A 19,430-nucleotide genomic window follows, 5' to 3' on the forward strand; every position below is an offset into this window, starting at 1 on the left:
GGCGTCGGATGAAGAGGAGGAGAAGCCAAGCCCCTGCTTGAAGCTGCGGCGCCCTCGCCCTTGCGGTTGAGCTCGTCGTAGTACGCCGCCGCTTTCGCTTCCTCCATTGCCCCCGGCGTAGGGGCGTTTTCGGTTTGTGAATGAATATCGCTATAAGCCCAGTCCGGTGTTATCATTGAGGGCCGCCCTATTATTGATTAAGAGCCTCTTTCGCAGGGGTTTGTGCAGAGCTGTGCTGAACGTCTATTTTGAAAATGGCTTTGCATGAGGAGTCCGTCAAGAGCCGGAGTCATTTTTTGCCTGCACAGGAGAAGCCTAAAAAAACAAGCTTCGCGCGGCTCTTTGCTGTGGGTTCACGTCGTCTAGTGGCAAATGAGTGTCGTTTTGGGCCAATATGTTCTAGAACAATTTCAACTCGCTCACAAAGGAGCCTGCTCCTTTAAAGGAGCCAGAGCCGGAGACTATTTTCAAGAGGAGGCCCAGAGCCCTAACCAAACGGCCCTAATGTATGTCACTGAAATTTACAATTATCGATTACGCTGCTAGTCACTTTTTATCAATAGAAAGTCCGTGTTTAGGTCTACATAATTAATAAGCACTCCGTAGTCGGGACTCAGGAGTAGCTGCTAATTAGCCCCGGTATAGAACCAAACAATTCAACTAACAGTGAAACTAATATCAGGGGCATTAGTGCCAGGACGTTCGGCGTCCGCAGCGTGTCTGGACGCATCTCCCAGTCCTTAGGCAATTAAACCGTGGGCTGACGTCGTGGCCCACCAACGGACTATCTTAACATCCCGTGTAAAATAGAAAACTAAAGGGGACCGAAGTGCTACCAGCCCACGTAGCGGAAGGGGACAACATGCCCTCTCATCCGCGTCGCAATCCCCTGGCGCGTCCCGTCCGTCAGGTCCTCGCTGTGCTCCCTCCGCAGTCTGAGAAGGATGCAAGGCAACAAAAGACGAGGAGGAGACACCAAGACGAGGCAACAGAAAGTGAGGAGGGAGATGCAACACCGATCTACTTTTGAAACATCCAGATACAACACTTGCAACATACGTCTGAAACACTTTAACAATTGCAACACATACGCAACATCCAGATAAAATGCTTGCAACATATGTGTAAAACATATGCAACATCCGAATAACACACTTGCAACATACGTCTAAAAAATAAATGAAACATTAGGAACAGATGTTTGCAACATGCATGTATAACCATTGCAACATATGCAACATCCATACAAAACTCTTGCAACGTACCCCTTAGACATATAAAATACTTGAAACATACGCTTGCAACATACACTTTTATCGCAAGTGCAATGTCACCTTGCTGCTTGGACGAATGGAGCTCATCGTTGTGGAACTCGACACCGGCGCATAGCTCGATGCCACGAAGTGCGCAGAGGTCGCCGGTGCGGAGCTCGGTGGTGGCATGGACCTCGGTAGTGGTCGCGGCAGGTGGATGAAGCGCAGTCGTGACGGGAAGCGCGAGTATGGGCAGGGGACGCGGCTCGGGCGAGGGCGGCACCGACGAGCAGCGCGGGCATAATCCGTCCTGCGACCGCGAGTGAGGGCGCACATCACTGAGCGGCGCTAGCAACGTGGGCGAGTGGATGAGGATGAGCCACGAGGTCCAAATAGGAAGTCACGGGAGCAACACGAGCGAGTGGATAAGGATGAGCCATGTCCAGACAAGAAGTCACGGGTGAAAGCCCTACTCTGATTTTGGATAATTGATGAAACCTAAGTGTACTAACCTTTGTCATGAGTGAAATACAAAGCTAGCTTGGTACACATCAAGTGATGGAGCTAGATGATGGTCATAGTGATGGTGATGGCCAAAAGAGATGATCAAGTGCTCCAACTTAGGAAAAGAAGAAAGAGAAAAATAAAATCATATAGGCTCAAGGCAAAGGTATAAAATATGATGTTTGTTTTGTCGATCAATAGCGCAATAGAGTGCGTGATCAGATTTAGAATAGATAACCGTACTATAAAAAGAGAAAATCTTTAATTATAATGGTTATCTAGTGCCACTAACCGTGAGTCTCAGTTTGTATATATCTTTGCGCTTAGTGACGTGGTGAGGTTGCATGAGAAAGCCCTAAAAATCCTTGATGAAAATGCTAACTTAAGTGCTTAATTTATTTTGGAATATCTTGGTGAAGTTAGCACTTGACATGGGTAGAAAGGCAAATGGATTAAGATGAGCTGTTGTTGCCCAGCCAGAATTTCTTGCTCATCAGAATTGAATTGCTTGCCAAGGGTGCTCTGTTGAAAAGCTTGCGCAACTAGCAATTAACCGGCAATTCTTGCTGCTCAACAAGAATTTCTTGTTGAGGAACAGTGGATCGCTTGCATGCTGTCAGAGAGAGAGAGAGAGAGTGGCATAGAGGAAAAAGGCTCAACAAGCAATTCTCTTGGCTCAACGAGAATTTCGGCTGTGTTTAGTTTCCCAAAAGTTTTTTCAAAAAGTGCTGTAATAGTCATCACATCGAATCTTATAATAGCATTAAATGTAGACGAAAAAAAACCAATTGCACAGTTTTGTTGGAAATCGCGAGACGAACGTTTTGAGCCTAATTAGCCCATAATTAAACACTAATTGTCAAATAAAAACGAAAGTGGTACGGGAACCAAATTCTCAAATTTCGCGAACTGAGGAATAGTGCTTGTGTCAGGAGAGAGAGAAATGGAAAGTGCGTGAGAAGGAGAGCACTCTGCAGCACATACAGCCGCTGGCGCATGGGGCTACTTATCCTGTAGGCCCGCACGTTAGTTGCAAGTTTGGAGGGAGCGCTGGTGCTTGTGTTTTTTCAGCTGAGGGAGCGAACTGCGTGGGCGCGTGAAAGGAGGCCGCTGTGCCATTTCCTACTGTGCGCGTTGTTGCCCTTTGGTTGGCTGCTGACTTTTTGCCGTCGTCGTGCCATTTCTCCTGTGACCGTTGTGAGGGATGCCAATAGCCGTTGGGCAGGTTGACCGTTTGGGCCAGATTTGGTGCGTCGTTTGTCCACGCGACCAGTGGGCAAAGGGGCTGGCTGGCTGGCTGAGATATATCCCATGCCTCCCCCTTTCTCCTTCTCTTTCGAGAACCAAAAAAAAGAACAAGCTCTCCTCTCATCTCTTCCTCCCAAAGCTTTGTGCTAACCCTAAGTGAGAGATTGAGGATTCAAAGTGTTGATCTTGTGAGCTTGAAGAGCATCTCCTCCCTCTTCTCTTCCTCTCCTAGCTTGTTGCTCTTTTGAGAGAGGATTTGGAAAACCCTAGTGTTGTGCATTTATGATTGCATATTTGGTGGCACTAGGTGGTGATTGTGATTGTGGATTTCATATTACTCTTGGTGATTGTCGTCGCCTAGATGGTTGGTGATTTGTTGATTGATGAGGGGATTTGGTGATTGTGTACGCCTCCAATCAAGGATATATTTGTGAGGGGTTCTTGGGCTTATTCCCCAACGAAGCGCCAAAAGCCACTATAGTAAATTGCTCATGTCAGAGTTACCTCACTTGTGAGTAGGTTCTTACGGCGCCCATTTGTTGGGCTAGGTTTGTGAAACCCTATCAGCCGCCAAAACACTAAGTATTGGTCGACATAACGGGGACTAGTGTGCCAGCAAACACGTGAACCTCGGGAGAAAAATCTTGTGTCTATTGTGATTGGAATTCTCCCAGTGATTCACTTGGTATTCATATTGTGATTGGTTCATCTCTCTTCCCACGGTGGTATAATCACCCTATTCACTCTCTGGTATTTACATTTGATATATAGTCGTGTAGCAAGCTTTTTAGTGTAGCTAGTTTGAGAGCTTGCTTGTTAGTTGAGTAGTTCATTTAGCGAAGCTCTTTAGTGTAGCTTGTTTGAGAGCTTTTAGTGAGTAGTGACTTAGCAATCATTTGATCTAGAGATTATAATTAACTAGAATTATTGGGGTAGGTGGCTTACAACTCTTTGTAGAGCTAGAGCAAAAAGCTTCACTTTCTTATTGACTAATTAGTTGCTCTAGTGTCTTGTAGAAACTTTTATTAGGCTATTCATCCCCCTCTAGCCATTAGGACCTTTCAAGTGGTATCAGAGCCGTGGTCACCGTTTAATCAAGGCTTAACAACCTTCGGTGTCAAAAGATGGCTCAAATAGTGTTCAACAGTGTTGGGGCAAACCACCGCACTTTGATGGCACATGCTATGTCTATTGGAAGAGAAAAATGAAGATGTATTTGGGTTCGATCAATGAAAATGTGTGGGATGTGATCGAGAGTGATTTTGTGATTCTTGATCCCACCAATCCAACCCCAAGAGAGCTAGAGAACAAGCAATGCAACACCATGGCTCTAAACACCATCTACAATGCAATTGATTCAAAGGTGTTTGAGCAAATCAAATATCTTAAAAGAGCAAGTGAAGTATGAAAGAGATTGGAGGAAACATATGAGGGCACACCAGCGGTCAAGAGTACCAAATTGTATATTCTCAAGGATAAGTTGACAAGCTTCAAGATGAAGGATGATAAGAGCATTCCAGAGATGTTCCATAGATTACAAGTGATTGTCAATGATCTCAAGAGTTTGGGTGAGAAGGTGCAAGATGATGATTTCTCCCACCGATTCTTGATGTACCTACCTCCAAGGTTTGAGACATTGAGATTGATCATCATAAGAGGAGAATTGAAAGATATAACCCCTAACCAAGTATTAGGTGATGCATGACACAAGATACATACCGTATGGAAAGGGAGGGGATTGACAAAGATGAGAAGAAGGATGATGACAACAACAAGAAGAAGAGTGCAGCAATCAAAGCTAGCACCTCATCCAAGAGCAAGGGCAAAGCTAAGAAAGAAGAATCAAGTGAAGAGGAAGAAGCTAGTGACTTTGATGATGAAGCTATGGCTCTCTTTGTGCGCAAGATGGGCAAATTTATGAATAAGAAAGGGATATGGTGCAAGAAAGAGAAGAGATCACAACAAGGAGTATGTGAGGAGATGCTACAAGTGCAAGAGCAAGGATCACATTGTGGTGGATTGTCCCTACAATAGTGACAATGATGAGAATGAGAAGAAGAAGGAAAAGAAGGAGAAGAAGGAAAAGAAAGAAAAGAAGATGACATTCAAGAAGAAGAAGGGTGGAGGCTATGTGGTCACTTGGGATAGTGATGGCTCTTCGTATGATGGTGATTCTAGTGATGATGATAAGAAATCTCTAAAGAAAGCACTAGTAAGCATCGCCATCAACAACAAGCCTTCCATCTTTGATACTCCATCGACTTGCCTCATGGCAAAGCCTACCAAGATAAAATATGATATGAGTGATAATGATGATTATGAGAGTGATGGTTATAGGAGTGATGATGATGAGGAGTACACCAAGGAGGAGCTCATGGACATGTTGGAGCAAGTCCACACTTGCTTTGAGATGAAGAGAAAGGAGTGCAAATAATTATGCAAGAAGGCCAAATCTCTTGAGCAATCCTTTGATGAGCTCAATGCTTCTCATGAGATTCTAAAGGAAGACCATGAGGAGCTTGGCAAATCTCACACTAAGCTTAAAAAAGCTCACTCCTCTCTCCTCGAGGAAGCCAAGAAGGAGCAAGTGATTGTGTCAAGTGATTGTACAATAGCTTCCATCATGACCTCTTCCTCCATTTCTTTCTTATTGTCATAGAGGTAGCCTGGATTTAAGAAATACCTAGCTTTATGCAATGGAGTCTTAAGCTTGTTGTCCCACCTTTCATCTATGATTTTCCAAATAGGACCATACTTTTTTCTCATTTCCATTTAGGCATGTTGCAAGATCTTGCTTTGCTTTGAGAAGATCACCATAAATGTACCCCATTGCAGGAACATCATCATCTACTCTCCGAAGTACATATGCAAGTGGCTCAAAATAATTTATAACCTCTAGCGTTTGTGACCAGAACTTGTTGTTCAGGACCAAGTCATGTGCATTCTGTCCTGTAATCTTTTTGTACCAAGAACTTTTATCCCATTCTTGTGATGCAAATAGTTGCTTCAATTCATTTCGTTTATCATAGAGACTTCTCAAGTTCAAGTAACTAGTGGCAAATCGAGTAGTACCAGCTCTAACTAAATCACATTTGGTATACTGACGCATAATGACTAGCAATCTGGTATGTGCATAAAGTAAATTTGTGAGAGCCTTGGCATCTCGTATAATGTTATGCACCATAGGTATCTTACTAATACTCTCTAGCATTAGATCAATAGAATGTGCAGCACATGTAGTCCAAAATATGTGAGGATATTTTGGTTTAAGCAACTTTGATGCAGCAATATTATTTGAAGCATTGTTAGTGACCACTTGCACAACTTTCTCAGGACCAATTTCTTTAATACAAGAGCTTACCAAGCTGTAGATGTACTTCCCATCATGAACCTCCAAGGAAGCATCAATGGCTTCAAGAAAACACACACCTCTAGAACAGTGAGCAACCAAGTTCATTAGGCTTCTTTCCGCGTAGATCTATCCAAGCATCTATCATAATGGAACATCCAGTTCAAGACCATTGCTCCTTTTGCACTTGCAAAAAATCCTAGACTAGATTGACATGTTTGTTCAATAAAGGGGTTCCAAGCTGGTAAGGAGAAGGTTTCTTCAATCCTGGGCCAAATTGACCAATGGCCTCTAGCATTAGATCAAAAGAATCAAGAAGAACTGTATTGTGTGGAATTGTTGCTTGGTAAAACCAATCTACAATATACTCATGAGCCTTTTCCAGTTTCTTTGACCTTATAGTGTTGGTTCATTGTAGTCTATAGATGCTTTCCTTTTGCACGAGCTTGCCCTGGCCGCATACAATAGTTGTCCATTGGTCCCTTAGTTTTGGGCTTCTTAGGGACTAGGGCACTTGCTGCACCTGATGAAGCTCCTTGATCTTCAGCTTCTCCTTCTCCTTCGACTACAACACAATCCTCCTCATCATTTTCATTGATATTAACTTGTTGCCTCATACGCATCTAGGCAATCTAATTTTGCATTCTTCTTCTCATCATATGCATCCAACATTGCTTTAATTTTCTCCTGAACATCTTCAAGAACCTGAGTATAGGAAATACTCTGCCCTTTAATTTCAGCCAAGTACTTCTTAAACCTTGTTATTCCACCGTTGAAGTAATTTTTGTAGTATTTGCATCCAACTTGATTCTTGGTTTCCTTTCTAGTTAAAGGTAAGGCATGCTCCCAAGCTGGATCCTTCCTTGATGTTGACTAGCTTGTATGTGCAGTTGATGCAGCAGACGACATTTTGCAAGTTCTACTGTAGTAAATCACAAAATCTTGTAAAGGTCAGTAAGAAAGTAAGACGACATTGATGCAGCATGACTTTCTGTTGAAAAAAGGTCTTACCAATACGTGGACTCCACAAAGGGTTGGATGCCGGACGGCTGGCTGGAGCTCCAAAGGTGCTACCACAGGGAGTTCCACTCGAGCGCTTGATCTGTCAATCTAAATGGGGATGGACAGAAGGAGCTCAGGTAGAGTGCGTCCCTCCCTTTTACGACCTCTGCGGTGGCGTGGTGGCGTGGCGCACGGCAACTCGATAGCGGCCGACCAGCACACCAGCGGTGGCGCCAAACCTGGAGGCCAAGGGTGGCGGCGGTGGCACTGAATGGAGCCTATAGCCGATCCGTGGGGGTGTCTGAGTTGGGGTTGGGGTGTGAGTCATTCATAGTGGGCTGGGCCGCTGGTTAGGGTTACTGCTCCCACGCTATTGCGGTCCGCTACAAGCAATTACACCCGCTATATTGGCCTGTTGCGGCCGCAAAGTTCCACGCCACAAACTTCAGAGCGCAACCTGGTAGCAGTAGCAGCAATGGACCGCTACCACCGCTATTTTGTACTTTGATTATATGGCTTGAAGCAAGCACCTAGACTATGGTATGAGAAGTTGAGGGACTTTCTACTCTCTAAAGGATTCATTATGGACAAGGTTGACACCACTCTCTTCACTAAGAAGATTGGCAATGACTTGTTTTTATTGCAAATCTATGTTGATGACATCATATTTAGATCAACCAATCAAGATTATTGTGAGGAGTTTGAGAAGATGATGGCAAGTGAGTTTGAGATGTCTATGATTGGAGAGCCTAGTTACTTCATTGGTCTTCAAATCAAGCAAATGAAGAATGACACATTTGTGAGTCAAGGCAAGTACATCAAAGATATGCTCAAGAAGTTTGGAATGGATGATGCTAAAGCTATTAGTACACCAATGGGGACAAATAGAAACTGGATAGTGATGCTAGTGGCAATATGGTGGATCAAAAGATATATCGATCTATGATTGGAAGCCTACTATATGTGACCGCATCAAGGCCAGATGTGATGTTTAGTGTATGCATGTGTGCTAGATTTTAAGCCTCACTAAGAGAAAGTCACTTGAAGGCAACAAAGAGTATATTAAGGTACTTAAAGCATACACAAAATGTTAGATTGTGGTATCCCAAAGGATCTAGATTTGAGTTAATTGGATATTCGGACTCTGATTATGCGGGATGCAAAGTTGAGAGAAAGAGCATATCGGGCACATGTCAACTATTGGGAAGATCACTTGTGTCTTAGTCATCAAAGAAGCAAAATAGTATAGCACTTTCAACTACCAAAGCAGAGTATATTTTGGACGATAGTTGTTGTGCTGAATTACTTTGGATGAAGGCTACTTTGAATGATTTTGAAATCAAGTTCAAACAAGTGCCATTGCTATATGACAATGAGAGTGTCGTGAAGTTCACCAACAACCTGGTTTAACATTCAAGAACAAAGCACATAGATGTCCGTTATCACTTCATAAGAGATCACCAACAAAAAGGGGACATTTACATTGAGAGTGTGGGCACCGATGATCAACTTACCGATATATTAACCAAGCCACTTGATGAGAAGAGGTTTTGCAAGCTAAGGAATGAATTGAACATACTTGACTTTCTCAAATATGTGTTGATGCACCCCACTTCTATGACATGCCTCTCCTTCGAGCAAAGCAAGGTAAAATTGATTGACATATCATTCATCCCTTGCTAAGGACTTGCTTAGTGCATCTAGTCATTCCTCACATGATTTAGGCTCAATCATCAAAATCAAATGAATTTGATGCTTGTATGGTACCACTATTGCTTCTATGTTTAAAATGATCTAGTGGTAGCATATCACATGTTTGTGGGCTTGTGAACCTAGTGCTTAATCTAGAAAATGATATATAAGTGTTTAACTCAACATTGTCAAGATAACCCTTGCAATGAGGTGTGAAGAAGCTTTCCATTGGATCAAACCGAGTTAAATATCTTTTGCAAGTGATCTAGATTGAACCAAATTTGGGAAAATGATCCTTACATAATATGGTTTCACCTCACCTATCTAAAATTTGAGCTCACCTTTTGTGGTACATAATGACAAAGGGGGAGAAGTATCTCACAAAGATAAGAAAGATAGATAGATTTGACAAAGGAAGGGGGATCAATTAAAATTTGAAGTACACAAGTAGGGGGAGCAAGCTCATAAACTTGTATGTTGCATTTGGATGTGCATTACATATGCTTGCTTGTATGGTATAAGTTTTTAAATTTTATATCCATGCTTGTGTGGTGTATGCTAGTTGTAGGATTGATTGATGATATGAAAAACTAGCATGCAAAGGATGATAGTTAAATGTGTCTTGCATGTCTTATAAGTGGTACTAGAGTCTTGCTTATAATGTTGATGTCACGAGGTATCTAGTGTTTGTGTTTTGAAAGTGCTATCTAACTAACCTTGGTGCTAAGGATGGTGTTCAAATGGCAACTCCGATTGGTATCACACTTCAAAGGTCCATTCTTTACACCTTAGCATCATTTGGTAGACATTACTTTCCCATAATTTCTATCCATGCATATGTGTAAGCTTTCAAATCCAAACTCTTAGCACATACATAGGGGGAGCTAATGCTACCAATTCGGGTTTATGAAACTTGTTCATATCCTTTACACATGGTAAAATGCTTGGGCAAGCAACATGAATCCAAAATGATTTTATTGAATATCTTTGTGAAAATTGTTGTCATCAATTACCAAAATGGGGGAGATTGAAAGCCCTAGTTTGATTTTGGATAATTGATGAAACCTAAGTGTAGTAACCTTTGTCATGAGTGAAATGCAAAGTTAGCTTGGTACACATCAAGTGATGGAACTAGATGATGGTCATAGTGATGGTGATGGCCAAAAGAGATGATCAAGTGCTCCAACTTGAAAAAGAAGAAAGAGAAAAACAAAATCTTATGGGGTCAAGGCAAAGGTATAAAATAGGATGTTTGCTTTGCCGATCAAGACGCAATAGAGTGCGTGATCGGATTTAGGATAGATAACCGTACTATAAAGAGGAGAAATCTTTAATTGCAATGGTTATCTAGTACCACTAAGTGTGAGTCTCGTTTGCATATATCTTTGCACTTAGTGATGTGGTGAGGTTGCATGAGAAAGCCCTAAAAATTCTGTGAAAATGCTAACTTAAGTGCTTAATTTATTTTGGAACATCTTGGTGAAGTTAGCACTTGAAAAGGATAGAAAGGCAAATGGATTAAAATGAGCTATTGTTACCGAACCAGAATTTCTTGATCACGAAACTGAATTGCTTGCCGAGGGTGCTCTGTTGAAAAGCTTACGCAACTAGCAATTAACCGGCAATTCTTACTGCTCAACAAGAATTTCTTGTTGAGGAACAGTAGACCACCTGCATGCTGTCAGAGAGAGAGAGAGAGTTGCGTGAGAGAAAAAGAGGCTCAACAAGCAATTCTCTTGGCTCAATGAGAATTTCTTGCTAGGGAATAGTGCTTGTGTCAGGAGAGAGAGAAATGGAAAGCACGTGAGAAGGAGAGCACTAAGCAGTGCATACAGCCACTGGCGCATGGGGCCGCCTATCCTACGGGCCCGCACGTCAGTTCCAAGTTTGGAGGGAGCGTTGGTGCTTGTGTTTTCTCAGCTAAGGGAGCGGACAGTGTGGGCGCGTGAAAGGAGGCCGCCACTCCGTTTCCTACTGTGCGCGTTGTCGCCCTCTGGTTGGCTGCCGACTTTTTGCTGTCGCCACGCCGTTTGTGAGGGACGCCAATAGTTTTTGGGCAGGTTGGCCGTTTGGGCCAGAGTTGGTGCGTCGTTTGGCTACGCGACCAGTCTGGCTAAGATATATCCGGTGCCTCACCCTTTCTCCTTCTTTTCTCGCTCATTCTCTTCCTCATTCATGTGAGAACCAAAAAGAAGAACAAGCTCTCATCTCATCTCTTCCTCCCAAAGCTTTGTGCTAACCCTAAGTGAGAGATTGAGGATTCAAAGTGTTGATCTTATGAGCATGAAGAGCATATCCTCCCTCTCCTCTCCCTCTCCTAGCTTGTTGCTCTTTTGAGATAGGATTTGGGAACCCCTAGTGTTGGGCATTTGTGATTGCATATCTGGTGGCGTTAGGTGGTGTTGTGATTGTGGATTTATTATTACTCATGGTGATTGCCGTCACTTAGACGGTTGGTGATTTGTTGATTGGTGAGGGGATTTGGTGATTGTGTCCGCCCCCAATCAAGGATATATTTGTGAGGGGTTCTTGGGCTTATTCCCCGACAAAGCGCCATAAGCCACTCTATTAAATTGCTTGTGTTATTGAGTTACCTCACTTGTGGGTAAGTTCTTGCGGCGCCCATTTGTTAGGCTAGGTTTGTGAAAAACCTATTAGCCGTCGAACCACTAAGTGTTGGTCGACACTACGGGGACTAGCGTGTCGGCAAGCACGTGAACCTTGGGAGAAATATCTTGTGTCTATTGTGATTGGAATTCTCCCGGTGATTCACTTGGTATTCATATTGTGATTGGTTCATCTCTCTTCCCACGGTGGTATAATCACCCTATTCACTCTCTGGTATTTACATTTGATATATAGTTGTGTAGCAAGCTCTTTAGTGTATCTAGTTTGAGAGCTTGCTTGTTAGTTGAGTAGCTCATTTAGTGAAGCTCTTTAGTGTAGCTTGTTTGAGAGTTTTTAGTGAGTAGTGACTTAGCGATCGTTTGATCTAGAGATTATAATTAACTAGAATTGTTGGGATAGGTAGCTTACAACTCTTTGTAGAGCTAGAGCAAAAAGCTTCACTTTCTTATTGACTAATTAGTTGCTCTAGTGTCTTGTAGAAATTTTTATTAGGCTATTCACCCTGCTCTAGCCATTTAGGACCTTTCAACGGGACAGACGCCCAAGATGTATCATTATTGAACTAATATCTTAAAATAAATGGAAATACTCAGACGCGGGCATCCATACACTCGCGCCAGTTTAGACGTGGCTTCCACTCCACCTCGCCCATCTCTCTATCTCTCCGCTCCATCTCACTCACACCATCTCTAGGTCTATCTCTCTCATGTCCGCTGGCAGCAGCAAAGCCTGTAACAGAACCGTCCAATTTATAAGACTACAAGTACAATAACAATCACCGAAGTGATCAAACCGTCATATTTGAGCCCATATAAACCCGGTAGTTCGATGAAATCACAAAGAATCTCAAACAAACCAACATACAAACCAAGATCGTACATGATTCAACACAATTAGTCACATGTTACATCACAGTTCACAAATAGTTCACAAGTATCTCACATACATCGAAGTTCACATAGTTATTACAAACCAAGTTCAAATAGCGGAAGCAAAGTAGTTTGATATCAACATCTCCCTTAGTTCAAATACATGCCAGTACCATAGTCATTTCCAGCAAAATTAGAATAGAGGGGATAACTCAGGAGTACCATGCCCCATGGTTTAGTCCTCATCCATGGCAAGATGAAGGCAGTTCTTACAGTACCCATGATACATCATGTCATCTGCAACAAGAGGGAATAAACCCTGAGTACGAAAATGTACTCAGCTAGACTTATCCATCATAAACCAGAAATAATATGACACCAAGGGGTATGCAAGGCTTTATCAGTGGAGCTAGCTTGACAACATTTTGCATAAAAGCTTAAGTAACATAACTTAGAGATTTAATATCTCTAGCATCAATTTGAATACCTATTCAATTAAGCATCTCTATATTAGCACAATTTGAATACCTATTCAATTAAGCATCTCTATATTAGCACCTGTACTAGAGCAATCACTTGATTAAGCTAACAAGCATTAGTAACCATATCCGGTGTAATAATTTGAGCATCATCATAACCATCTAGTTTCCATCAAGTTACTCTACGTTGTCGATGCTCAGTCAAGTTCTCACTATCCGGGAGAGACGGCGATTCGAATCAATTCCTACCTAGCTAGGGAATTATTCCTAACATAAACCCATACTTTCCCTGTCGGGGTCGCATCGGGTCACCTTTGGTACAACTCAGGAACCAACTTCGTGGGTCCGATCAGCTCCGCACCCTCAGAGGTTCTACCAGTCTGCCAGGAAGTTCAGGCCCAGCCTGCTCTTGTACTCACGCCACTGGCTCTCCATGCATCCTTACTACCTCTAGTGTGTGCACTTTCACTTACCAGGGCCCGCCCTGAATTGAGCTACTCGGCTTCATGATCGGAACGACTTATCCAGCCAACTAAGTGCTAGGTTTGCGTTCAACATGACATGAGGACGTACAGTGAATCGGTCCTTAACCAACACAGATGGGGATAAATAGGCACCAAGACCTCCGTTCCTTGTGCTTCTCTATCACAATCTCGCCCGATCTCCTTTTTATTCATGAACACATGGTTATTTCCACGATAGCAATTATAGCCAACCGTGATCAGTTATCTACCTATATCTTTCAGGTGATAGGAAATCACCTGACTTCTACCAGACTAAGCAAGGCTAAGCATATATTTGATCCTAGACCTAAAAGGGATTCAAGATATATTTGTTTGGACAAGGATAATATATGCAGCATGTTTTTCCAATCAACTCCTATAACCTAATGCATCAAACATAAAGGACGTAAGTGATATTTGTAAAAACATAGAAGGCTTATAATACTCTAGGGCTTACCTTTCAAGAATGAGGAAGATTGGTGGTCAGGACACTTAGGGAGATCTTCCACGTTGACTCCTCCTTTCACCGAAACTTCCTGCTCCTGAGATGCCTGCTGCTCCTCCTGATGCTCGGGTTTGAACTCGAGAAGAGTCAGTCCTTCCGGGGAACCTATTGCATGCATTTGCACAAATGAGTATCATGAATGCATAAGATATGAGATGATAAATTATATATGCATGAGCATGGTTATTCGCAATATGTATGATAAGTTTAACACTCATTGACCAAGTAGATGTATAACTTTCTTCTAGTTGATCTTTACTAAGTAGGTGCATATGTCTTCTATAGTACAAGAAACATACACTCACCAAGTTCTAGCAACATAAGGTAAAGTTGTTCATCGTCAGTAAGAGACTTAGAACCTGCAGCTAACAACTAATCTCAATTAGCCTAAGCATCTACACAAACATCACATAAGACAAACAACTATAATTGACTTAGTTATTTTCTGGACTGGAAATAGCAGCTACTTATTTTGGCCATAACTGGAGTTCTACTGAACCAAATACTATGATCTTGAAATTTCTGGAAAGCTTATAAAACTGCCTACAACTTTCTTTTAGAGCCCGTTTGGCCAGGCTCCGAGCGGCTTCGTCTTCTCTGACTCCTCCCTTGTTCATCTCCTATAGCAACACTGTTCACCGGAGCCGTTTTTCTCTCTCCTCCTTTCCTCTCTCACTGACAGCGTCGGAGCCGGAGAAGCTCGTTTTTTTTGCTCCTCCGGCTCTAGCTCCTGCGCGCTACAGTTGCGCTACAGTGTGGAAGCCAGAGTCGGCGGGAGCCTGGCCAAACGCGCCCTTAGTCATCTCAAGATGATTTAATGGTTATCAAGGTCAAACAAAGTAATTTCCCAGATCTGTCCAGAAATTCCAGAGAATGACCATTTCTGGTGACCAACTTCTAACAGCTATAACTCTCAAACTATTTAGCCTATTGCCATGAGAATTTGACACAACCAAGATAAGTAAGTTATCTATAACTTTGTTATTGACAAGATTCACAACAAATATCATTTTACCTATGCAATTTACTTTACAGCCGAAACTGTCCGAACAGTCACTATAATTGAATTATAGAGCAATTAATATTTCACTGCATACAAGCAATCAAATTTGGGCACAACCAATGGTATCAATAGTTCATAGGAATCATACACACTCTAGAAAACATGATTTTCAAGCCCAAATAAATTATTTAAATGTATTTATTAATTTATTTGGAAACTAAGGTGAAATAAGGAAAATATATCAAAAGTGCACAATCAATTCTGAGAAAATTACAGTAGCCTACATATGTCACCAAAAGTCTATTGTACAAATTTCATGCCAGTGGATACGTATATCCATCTCTACAAAAATAACAAGTTGCATAGGCTTATTTTAGCAAAAATAGTTTAGCCTAGTGAAAAATGTCAAACAACAGATTTCATATTTTTTTACATTCATCCTAAAACCATAACACTGTGTAAAAATTTGCATGATCATTAGTTATGTATTTTTACCCCATTTATTTTCATTAGAAACTAGCAATTATTTAAGATTAAATAGGAAGACCATATTCTAAGTATGTTTACTATAGGTTTAGTATTTTTCTTAGCTAGAGCATGTCAACACAAGATCAAAAAAATTGGAATCACAATCTTATCACTTTCCTAGCTTAAGTTATGCATTTTACAAGATGGAAAACAATTTAAAAGCACTTATCTGGCTCCATTTAATTCTCCTAGAAAAATATCCCAAACAGTAGGTTTCATATTTTTATCAAATAGTACACTTCATGATGAATCCAACAAAATTTATTTGGGCATCTACAACTCTACTTATGAATTTTCAAAGTTTACCTATTTTCTAAAAAAGAATAAATTCTAATTCTTAATGCAACCGCTGACAGCTGGGACCCGCTGGTCAGTAGGACCCACATGTTAGTGATACCGAGGCAGGGGAGGTGCTTCGGCTAGCCCTATCTCACCGGCGGTGAGATCACCGACGATGAGGGTGACACCAACATGTTCCCCTCATCAAGTCACGTTGGTTGGTGGTGAAGACGTGACCTAGGGTTCACCGAAGATGGCCCACTGGCGGCAATGGCAGACGGCGGAGGTAGCGCATCGGTACGCTGGCGTTCACTGGCCATCACATGCTCCGATGAGGTGCGCTATGGCTTCGCAAAATCCTAACAAAGCTATCTAGGGTGGGTTAGGGTTTCAGTGAGGCGGCGGTGAGCTCCAACCACGTGCATGGCCACATGGCGGCGCATGGAGCACGGTGGTGCTCCCATCGTTCTGTCTAGACAGCGGCGAAAGGTAGGCCTCCATCATGCCATCCGCTAGGTCTAGGGTTACTCAACCTAAGATGTGAGAGAGAGGAGGGATGCGATGGACCAGCTCGGCAATGGCGAGCTCGAGTGCCACGGCGGCCATAACGGCCGCGCACAGAGCGTAAAGCGTTCCTGCATAACCCGGCAGTAGCGTCTACCCTAGATCTAGCCTAAGCATCTAGAGCCTAGCATGGTGCTAGACCAGAGAAGAGGAAGGCAGGGGATGTAGTGGAGCGTCCGAGCCATGGTGAGCCAAGAGCACGGCGGCGCTCTGGTGGTGACGGTGGCTACGGCGAAGCAGAACGCCGCTTTACCTTGGGTCGAGAGGTGGTGTTTATGGCTCGAGGTGGTGGAGGTGATGGCAGAGCAGCTGTGGCCGAGATGAATCGATCGGTGGAGCTAAGTCGGTGGCGACCGGCTACGGCGGAGCTACGGTGGTGATGCAGCGAGCTCGAAGCTCTGCTTTGGTAAGGTAGAGTGAGAGGGAGAAAGTGAGAGCGAGCGAGTGGAGTAAGCAGCAGGGGTGCGTCGCCTTTGTGCATGCTCTAGCCTGACTGGCCGGGACATCGCCAGTGTACGGCCACCACGTGGTGGCCACGGCCTGTGGCCGGTCGGCCACTAACGCGAGCGTGGATGCGGCCATCAGAGCCGATGACAATGTCTGACAATGCTACTTTGTGATTGTCTAACTCCAAATCCGTGGTGATTTAGCAAAAACGCCATTACTAAGAATTGTAGAGCTACAGAAGGCTACAACTTTGCTTTAGAAAGTTTCCTCTAATTCACCATGGTTTTCAAAATGCAAAGCTTCAAAGTATGGTACATCAAAACTAAAAATCATTTCATGACTTAGCAAATTTTTCAAAGTTGAAAACAACATTTTGTTGATTCTTGTGAGCCCTATTTGATCATGTTAGGCACTGAATTAGCTCTTGACCCAAAAATAAAAGTTGCTACTCTAGTCAAGTACTACAACTTTACTTAAGGGTGTGTTTACACCAGAATTTGGAAGAAGAGTTACAGGGGTTTGGAAGCTCCCAAAAATCATGTCCTCATCAAGGAATCAGCTGCGTGGAGATCGGAACTAGTTAATTCGGATGCACTAGAGTCGACTTTCTTTAGATAGCGCCAGCAGATGACGACAGAGGCTACGATCGGCGCTGGGACGAGACATACTGGACTCTACAAAAAGGGAAAGATTAGAGTCCAAGTTATCTTAAATTAGAAATATTTTCATTATACCAAAGATTGTATTGAGTCGTACTCGAGTAAGGTTCATGTTTAGACTCCGGGTATAAATACCAAACCCCAACTATTGTAAAAAGAACAATCAATCAAATACAAAGTCAATTACTTTTTTTGGCTTCGGCCACCCCTTAGGAGTAGGAGTAGAGTAGATCTCGATGAGTTCTTCAGCAAGTACGGCTGCATCAATCCGGTCGATCTCCACTGCTTGTCTGTAAGTACCGTCATGGTTTATACCTCTGTTCGTATGGCTGCATCGATCCGATTGACCCCCACTGCGACTCTTGTATAGGCTAGTTATTGATTCTTGTCTAATTCAAGTATGGCCTGTGTGGTTCTGCCTCACACCCCACTGCTTGAATTAGATCAAGGTCAAGTTATCGGCTCTACCTTAGTATGGCAATCTTTGGTAGATTCATTAAGTTACCGATATTGCTTATTGCTTTCATTGTTTATCTAATTACAGAAATATCATTCTACCCGATTGAGATTGATATGGATCAGCCTTATATCTTGTTTAACTCATCGTTTGCTAATCTAAAACTGATCTAATCTACATCTTAAGCGATGAGTTATGTTTTTTATCGGCTGTTTTGCGTCAATCTTAATCATGCATAGCGTGCGGTTAAGGCATGTCCGATCTTGAGTAGATCAATTAGTTAATGAAAACCGTTCCATGGTCCGTCATCACAGCCTGTGGGATTCTGCCTCTCACCCCACTATTGGCACCATGGAGTGGGGATCGTCAGTTAGTAGACCTGTTCCTGAGAAGGCATCACCTTAACTGTGCGCTATGCCTGAATTGGCTGTTTAGCTGATATCAAATGCTTTCATGAACAGTTCACATTACAAGATCATTGAAGTAGAGATAAGTTGAAAGATGCGTTAGCCCCATGATCTTGTTATGATATTACGGCCTGCATGATTCTGCCTCATGCCCAACTGGTCATGGCGATAGATGAGATCTAACATATTTATTAGATTTACCTTTATTAAATGGTTAAGAGGTGTTGAGTTGTTTCTTTAAATAAAAGGAGTTCGGTTACTTGTAATCATTGGCTCAGTATAAACCAATCATCATTGATATCTTATTGCCATTGATTAATATTTGCTTAAATAACATTTATCCTAAATGATAACCGATCCTTCTTATACAACCCCATGAGCTTTAATCGATTCATTCTTGTGAACATGCTGGGATCAACTATTTAGTCGATTTCCTCTCATATCGGCTCTTAGAGCCACACATTCAGGATTGTCTAGCAACACCGGCACGTTCCACCCTTAATTACTGATAAGCTTTCTCTCCTTGTCAATTGTAGGGTTAAATTGACTGGCACGTCTTGGGAGGATTGCGCAGGATCAACCACCCTTGCATTGAAGCCAGGCGGATCTGCTCCATCAAGCGGACCTTTCTGGCTTGCTGCGTGTGTCCTCGGCACGGAGGTGAAAATTTTGTGTCGACACACGTTTCTGGCACGCCTAGTGGGACCCCACAATCGTCATGGTGGCTCACAACAATGACAACATCTTTATGGTACACTATGAAGACCTACCTGATGAAGATAAGGATACCATCAGCAAAGCTACAGAAGAATTTTAGAAGAAGTGTTTGTTGTCCTACACCAAAACACGTGACAACACAATTATTCAGAAATTTCCACTACCAAGAGTTCTACTACACGGGCAGACAGATACAGTTGAAGCTGAAGGCAGGCGTTTCTTTACAGAAGCCATAGACAAATCTGTTCGTGATGCCATATCAAGCCGCAATGAAGCTTTCGTTGATGCATTTCACAACGCCATGAAAGAGGCGATTCATGGGATTCCAGTTGGTCAG

General features: G+C 42.7%; 1 pseudogene; it reads right to left on the minus strand.

Annotated features, from left to right (window-relative positions):
• Positions 1–5,555: 5,555 nt before the first annotated feature.
• On the minus strand, positions 5,556–7,274 carry LOC136460875 (uncharacterized; annotated as a pseudogene).
• Positions 7,275–19,430: the final 12,156 nt, after the last annotated feature.

The sequence above is a fragment of the Miscanthus floridulus genome, chromosome 6 (assembly GCF_019320115.1).
Source record: "Miscanthus floridulus cultivar M001 chromosome 6, ASM1932011v1, whole genome shotgun sequence".
Classification (NCBI taxonomy): Eukaryota; Viridiplantae; Streptophyta; class Magnoliopsida; order Poales; family Poaceae; genus Miscanthus; species Miscanthus floridulus.